The sequence below is a fragment of the Octopus bimaculoides genome, chromosome 6 (genome assembly GCF_046866305.1).
Source record: "Octopus bimaculoides isolate indiv1 chromosome 6, ASM4686630v1, whole genome shotgun sequence".
Taxonomy (NCBI): domain Eukaryota; kingdom Metazoa; phylum Mollusca; class Cephalopoda; order Octopoda; family Octopodidae; genus Octopus; species Octopus bimaculoides.
In genome coordinates, this window is record NC_142933.1 from 8,825,692 (window position 1) to 8,833,191 (window position 7,500).

The following is a 7,500-nucleotide window of genomic DNA, read 5'->3' on the forward strand; positions in this document are numbered from 1 at the left end:
AAATGCACACACACACACACACACACACACACACACACACACACACACACACACACACACACACACACACACACACACACTTATACACACTCATATACACATATATTTATATTCATTTATATACACTTATATATTATATATATATATATAAATATGTGTGTGTGTGTGTGTGTGTGTGTGTGTGTGTATACATATACATACATACATACATACATACATATATATATATATATATATATATATATATATATATATATATATATATATATATATATATATATTTATATATACAATCATACATGAGAAAAAGAGAGACGACTATGCCGGATAAATGAGGGGGAAGTACTTAATCTATATTGTAGAGGATATAATAGTTCTTTTAGTTGAAATTGGAACTGAGTCTCGAGACAAGCCTTCGGTTTTAGTTTCAATAAAGAAACACACATGCACACACATGTACACACACACACCACATACACTTACACACACACGTGTGTTTATGTATGCAAAATAAAGAAAACCCAAAGCATTGTGTGGAAGTTAGATTTGTTTCCTCAGGTGACCATCACTCGGAGTTTCAAGGACATGTAAAGTAAGTATCTAACTTTCCGATGTTCGCCATTAATGGAGCTTCAGTCGCATGCAACTGAAAAAGTCATTTGTTAACTTGGCCTCTTTTGGTCGTTTGTTAACTTGGCTCCAAGTAGTGTAAACAAGTCACGAGGTGAAATCTGCTGCAGGCCACTGACGTGATGTGACATATTATAGATCAATGATTCGATGTAAAGTCAGTAAACTGGATGACAGTAGCTTTTGTTATCAAGCGTGCCTATTCCTTATTATTTCTCTCTGTGTTGTAGTCACTAACTGACATTATTTCTCAGGTCAGTCGATTGTAAATATTCTAAGAGAAACCCCTGTCAGTGGCAATAATTGGAAATTACCTCCAATTCTCTATGAAGCGATACCGCAGACTGCTTCAATATAATTTCACTGACAAAGAGTCAGTAACAGGCTGGAGTAGGAAGGATGTCTACTGTCTATGTTCCCTTTGATAGCTTCTAAATTAGAGCGGTTGTGTTCTTATTCTCATGCTTTCTAAACAAAACTGGATAGGAAGATAAAGTTTCCATGTCTCTAAGCCAAAAAGAGTAAGGGTGTTGATTGTAACGCTCTTTGACGTTATTAGCAGTCATCCCCATTACAGTTCATCTGGACACCATTAAGTGCAATAAATATTATTCTATACACTACGGCTACGGTAAAATGGAATCCTCTTAATAGGCAAATGCAGCTGAGTTGCACACATGTAAATAGCTGGATTGCATACACGCATAATGGAAGTCTGTCGTGACGCCGGAGGTGAGAGCGGAGCCTAAAAGGCGGACGCGCAGACGCGGCCACATGCTGGGCACGTAACAGCAGAAGTAGGGTTGGGGATCCTCTCCTTTCGGGCTGTCCAGGCTCTTGAGGCGCTTTTCTTCGAACAGCCTAACACCCTTTTGGACAGCTGGATGCCAGGCGCCGCGGTCAGAGGCAAGCGATTCCCAGCGACGGGCCGAAATGCTGCAAGCCTCAAGGGGAGTTTTCAGGTTCTCCTTGTATCGCCTCAGTGGCCTTCCAGGGTTCCTTCCTCCAGAAGCCAGGTCAGAGAAGATCATCTTTGGTAGACGCTCGTCGTCCATTCGGACTACATGCATACACACACACATACATACATACATACATACATACATACATACATACATATATAGACAGACACACATATAGCTGGGTTGTACACAAAATAGACACATGCATGTGTGTGTGTATGTGTGTGTGTGTGTGTGTGTGTGTGTGTGTGTGTGTGTGTGTGTGTGCGTGCGTGTGTGTGTGTGTGTGTGTGTTCTTGGAAGTGACAAGTTCGAAGGAATATGGCCAAGTGACTTAGAGTAAAGAACTCGAAAAAAGAAGTCCATATGCCTATAAGTTTAATCCATAAAGTCCGGCAAAATATTTTTTTGTTAGATTCACAGTTATGAAGCAATAAAGCAAGCGTATAACACACACACGTACACACGTACACACACACACACACACACACACACACACACACACACTGAACTGGAGTATAATTGTAATTGTGCGTGTGTATAATTGTATTCTCGTGCAAATTTCAATCTTCTGGGTGTGGAGTAATCTAGTGCACGGTTATAAATTCATTGAACGTAAGATAATTTTAAATTATATCGTCCATATTAAAACGATGTTTCGACTGTTACATTCCAGTCTAGTGAAACCACTTTGCTAAGTAAACAAGACCAACAAATAAAGACTATTTTATGTTGTTTTATCCCGCTTCGTTATCAGTAGTTCAGCATCGACTTTATCTTTTACTGAGACTTCCAAACAACAACAACAGCCACACAAGCTCACCATCATATCGTCCACACCAACATACTTTACACAGTTCCAGCCCAGTTTTGATGGGGGTTTTAACTTTCAGACATTTTCAGAGATTAATTATTTCAGTTATGCAATAGTTCTCATTCCGACTAAATATTATTCTTAATGTGTCGTATAACCCTAGGTAAGCCTTGAAACCTGCAATGAAAGACATTCCAGCCGTGATCATTCAGTAATACTCTTTACTCTTTTACTTGTTTCAGTCGTTTGACTGCGGCCATGCTGGAACACCACCTTTTAGTCGAGCAAATCGACCCCAGGATTTATTCTTTGGAAACCTAGTAATTGTTCTATCGGTCTCTTTTGCCGAACCGCTAAGTTACGGGGACGTAAACACACCACCATCGGTTGTCAAGCGATGCTGGGGGGGACAAACACAGACACACAAACATATACACACACACACACACACATACATATATGTACATATATACGACGGGCTTCTTTCAGTTTCCGTCTACCAAATCCACTCACAAGGCTTTGGTCAGCCCGAGGCTATAGTAGAAGACATTTGCCCGAGGTGCCACGCAGTGGGAATGAACCCGGAACCATGTGGTCGGTAAGCAAGCTACTTACCACACAGCCACTCCTAATGCTTATGTTTTTCTTTCTTGCCATAGTGTATCTAGAACTACATTCTCTAATGTGTTCTTTTATATTTCTGTTTGAAATTTGTTGACAATGATGTAAAGAAGATACGGATTGTTACGTTTCGCAGAGCGATCGAATGCCTAAAGGTTTACTCATCGGCTCATATGGTAGACTGTTTTTGATATTGCTGTGTTTTTTCCTGTTCTGCTGGTATTTTTGCAAACATGTTCTCTATTCTTTCTATTAACTCCAACCCCCCCCCCACACACACACACACACACATACACACATACACACATACATCAGAACCTGAGGGTCTATTGCTCACTCTTGAAGAAGAATCGTCCAGTTTTTATGAACATTATGTTAATCAGGAAGTACCATCGATATCAAATGGGTACCTACCCTTACTTCAATCTTATTAAGAGAGTAATTAATGCAGTCACAAAATTAGGCTTTTTCTTTAATCTTCTTTTGAAAAACATTTTCTGAATATAAATATAAATGTATTACTTTATTTTTCACGTAAGTACCAGTTGTACACGAGGTTCCTTGTAATCGGCTTAACTACTCTCGGGTAAGAATATAAAAAAGACTATAGTCCTCTGCTAAGTGATGTTAAACCAATGTGACACAGTAGGTTCATTAAACCAGTATAATCTCAAGCTCAAATCCACGGCCTCCATATCAGACAGGGGTTGGTAGAAAGAACAAGCTGAGACCGTCGTTCTGCAGCGGATTGAACATGGGAAATTCGAATCCAAACCCAAAATGGTTCACATTAATGAGTTGTCTTTTCATATTATTCTTTGACTTGTTTCAGTCATTTGACTGCGGCCATGCTGGAGTAGCACCTTTAATCGAAGAAATCCACCCCAGGACTTATTCTTTGTAAGCCTAGTAAACACACCAGCATCGGTTGTCAAGCGATGTTGGGGGACAGACAAAGACACACAAACATACACACACATGCACACACACACAATCCACTTACAAGGCTATGGTCGGCCCGAAGCTATAGTAGAAGACACTTGCCCAAGGTGCCATGCAGTGGGACTGAACCCGGAACCATGTGGTTGGTAAGCAAGCTTCTTACCACACAGCCACTCCTGCGCCTATAAATTGACGATGAATTACCAATAATTTTAACAACAGGTTTCTAAAATTACTTTCCTGTTCCTTCATTAATTTTGAATTATTTATAAACACTCAATACTAGTGTTTCGTTGCTAACAATTTCATACAAGGAAAAATTCTGTAGAGAACACATCTCGCCATTCTTTTATACAATTTAAACTTGAAGCGTGATGCTAATGATTGCTCACTTTTCTAAAACGTTACTATTTTCTTCCATTGGATCAAATATTCATGTTTGTTTAATGGCTGTTAACATTTCCTAGGGCTTCCAATGACTGAGTTAGTTTTCTTCATTCTATAACGATTGACACATCACGAAAAGAAGAAATGCCAAAACCAATAAACAGCTTCTACCTCTAAAGAATTAACAACACAACAGTGGCAAGCTTGTCTCCACTTATTTCCCGGCATTCATTTCAACCATCTTCCATTCAGTGATTGGCCTTGTGTTGAATGAAACAAATTACGCCTTTTTTGGGGCCCTTTACTCTTCGTACATTTCACCAAATTCTAAGCGACCTCGTTATTTTCTTATATTTCAATATTGAAATGCTTAATGTCTTTTATATCTCTAAAAGACACACCTACTTCCTTAAATAATAATTTTCATTTCGATGCACTGACGGTTGGTGCACATGCATCTGTGGTATTTTTGATGCTGACAAAAGACTGCGCTGTTCAAGAAATGATGTCACAGACTCAATTAATTTAATTTTTTTTAAATTTTAGATATTGCATCATGCATCCTTTATCTACTTCTCTCTCTATTCCAATCGAGTGGGGTGCTGTTTCAAATTTCGTGTGTTGTATATATTGTGTGTGTATTGTATATATATATATATATTCTTTTATTCTTTTATTTCTTTCAGTCATTTGACTGCGGCCATGCCGGAGCACCACCCTTTGTCGAACAAATCGACCCCAGGGCTTGTCCTTTGTAAGCCTAGTACTTATTCTATCGGTCTCTTTTACCGAACCGCTAAGTTACGGGGACAGACACACAAATACATACATACATACATACATACATACATACATACATACATATATACACGACAGGCTTCTTTCAGTTTCCGTCTACCAAATCTGCTCACAAAGCTTTGGTCGGCCCGAGGCTATAGTAGAAGACACTTGCCCAGGGTGTCACGCAGTGGGACTGAAGCCAGAGTCATGTGGTTGGTAAGCAAGCTACTTACCACACAGCTACTCCTATTCATTAGTTTCGTTGTGACTAAATTACTGTGGAGGTCATTATATAATGGGCATGACTATATCGTTGTTCTCATCCATATGTTCATACAAGATATTTGATTTGTTGTCCACACATCGTCGAAACAATTGTAAACCATGGAATATATATGATATTAGCTACTCCATTCTTCGCTTTGTGAGTGTGTGTGAGAAACTTCGAAGTGTTCAGTTAGATGTTATACAGGTTTTGTAACTGTACATAATTATCACAAACTTTAATATGACAATAACATATAAGGCGCAGGAGTGGCTGTGTGGTAAGTAGCTTGCTTACCAACCCCAGGCTCCGGGTTCAGTCCCACTGCGTGGAACCTTGGGCAAGTGTCTTCTACTATAGCCTCGGGCCGACCAAAGCCTTCTGAGTGGATTTGGTAGGCGGAAACTTCGCCATAATTACATGAATGTGTTGACGTCTCTTTGTCATATCATGTTTCTTCACTTAAATCGTCAACTCCAATGGAAAATAGCAAACAGAAAGGAAACATTTAAATCGCTTTTTATATTGTAATATAATATTTAAATATTTAAATTGCTATTATATTGTAATGTAATTATGCTTTTTATAATTTAAAACATAATTTAAGTTTGTGACCTAAATTTTATGAATTATGCATTATTCAATACAGAATGCTATTATTTTATGAGTACTTTAAGTGAACTAGAAAAGAAACCGTGTGCTGCTATTGTAATTAACCCATTTTTACTACTGCCAATGTTTAACCGTTATTTCAATGTGAGGATTTCGTCTCAATACATACTTCCTGCGGAGGCTCATGGCTTAGTGGTTAGAGTGTTGGACTCATGATCGTAAGGTTGTGGTTTCGATTCCTGGACTGGGCGACGCGTTGTGTTCTTGAGCAAAACACTTCATTTTATTATTTACATTATTTACATTTAGCGGATATCTGTCCTCATCTTCTTTCTTGTTAACACAACGTTTCGGCTGATATACCCGCCAGCCTTCATCAGGTGTCTTGGGGAAATTTCGAACCTGGGTTCTCATTCCTAAGGCATTTTTCTATGTTGTTGTTATCATCATCATCATCATTATTATTATTATTATTATTATTATTATTATTATTGTTATTATTCAGTCACCGCCTGGAATCGAACTCAGAATCTTGGGATTAGTAGCCCGCGCTCTTAACCACTACGCCATATACCCATGGCTACTGACCCCAAGATTCCGAGTTCGATTCCAGGCAGTGACCTGAATAATAAAAATAATAATTATTATTATTATTATTATATATATGTGTGTGTGTGCGTGTGTGTGTGTCTTTGTGTTTGTTTCCCACCACAGCTTAACAACCGGTATTGGCTTGTTTACCCCTCTGTAACATAGTAGTTCGGCAAAAGGAAACCGATAGAATAAGTAGAAGGCTTTAAAAGAATAAGTCCTGGGATCGATTTATTCGAATAAAACCCTTTATGGCGGTGCTCCAGCATGGCCACAGCCAAATGACTGAAACAGGTGAAAGAAAGTAATAAACACATAGTTCTAGATTGGTAAAAAAAGATGTTGGATTATAAAACACTAAATAAATTATGAACGTAGGCGCATGCGTTGCTGTGTGGTAAGACGCTTGCTTCACAACCATATGATTCTAGGTTCAGTCCCACTGCATGGCACCTTGGGCAAGTGGCTTTTACTATAACCTTGGTTTGACCAAAGCCTTGTGAGTGGATTTGGTAGACGGAAACTGAAAGAAGCCCGTCGTATATGTATATATGTGTGTGTGTGTGTGTGTGTGTGTGTGTGTGTGTATAGGCGCAAGAGTGGCTGTGTGGTAAGAAGCTTGCTTCCAAACCACATGGTTCCAGGTTCAGTCCCACTGTGTGGCACCTTGGGTAAGTGTCTTCTACTATAGCCTCGGACCAACCAACGCCTTGTGAATGGATTTAGTAGACGGAAACTGAAAGAAGCCCGTCATATATATATATATATGTGAGTGTGTGTGTGTGTCTGTGTGTGTGTGTGTGTGTGTGTGTGTGTGTTTGTGTGTGTGTCTGTGTTTGTGCCCCCACCATCACTTGACAACCGATGTTGGTGTGTTTACGTTCCCGTAACCTAGC

At 39.2% G+C, this 7,500-nt stretch overlaps 1 long non-coding RNA gene across 1 annotated transcript in view; it reads left to right on the plus strand.

The window, feature by feature from the left end:
* Positions 1 to 7,500, plus strand: part of LOC149134926 (uncharacterized) — a 74,210-nt gene that overhangs the window by 9,476 nt on the left and 57,234 nt on the right. The window lies entirely within an intron of this gene.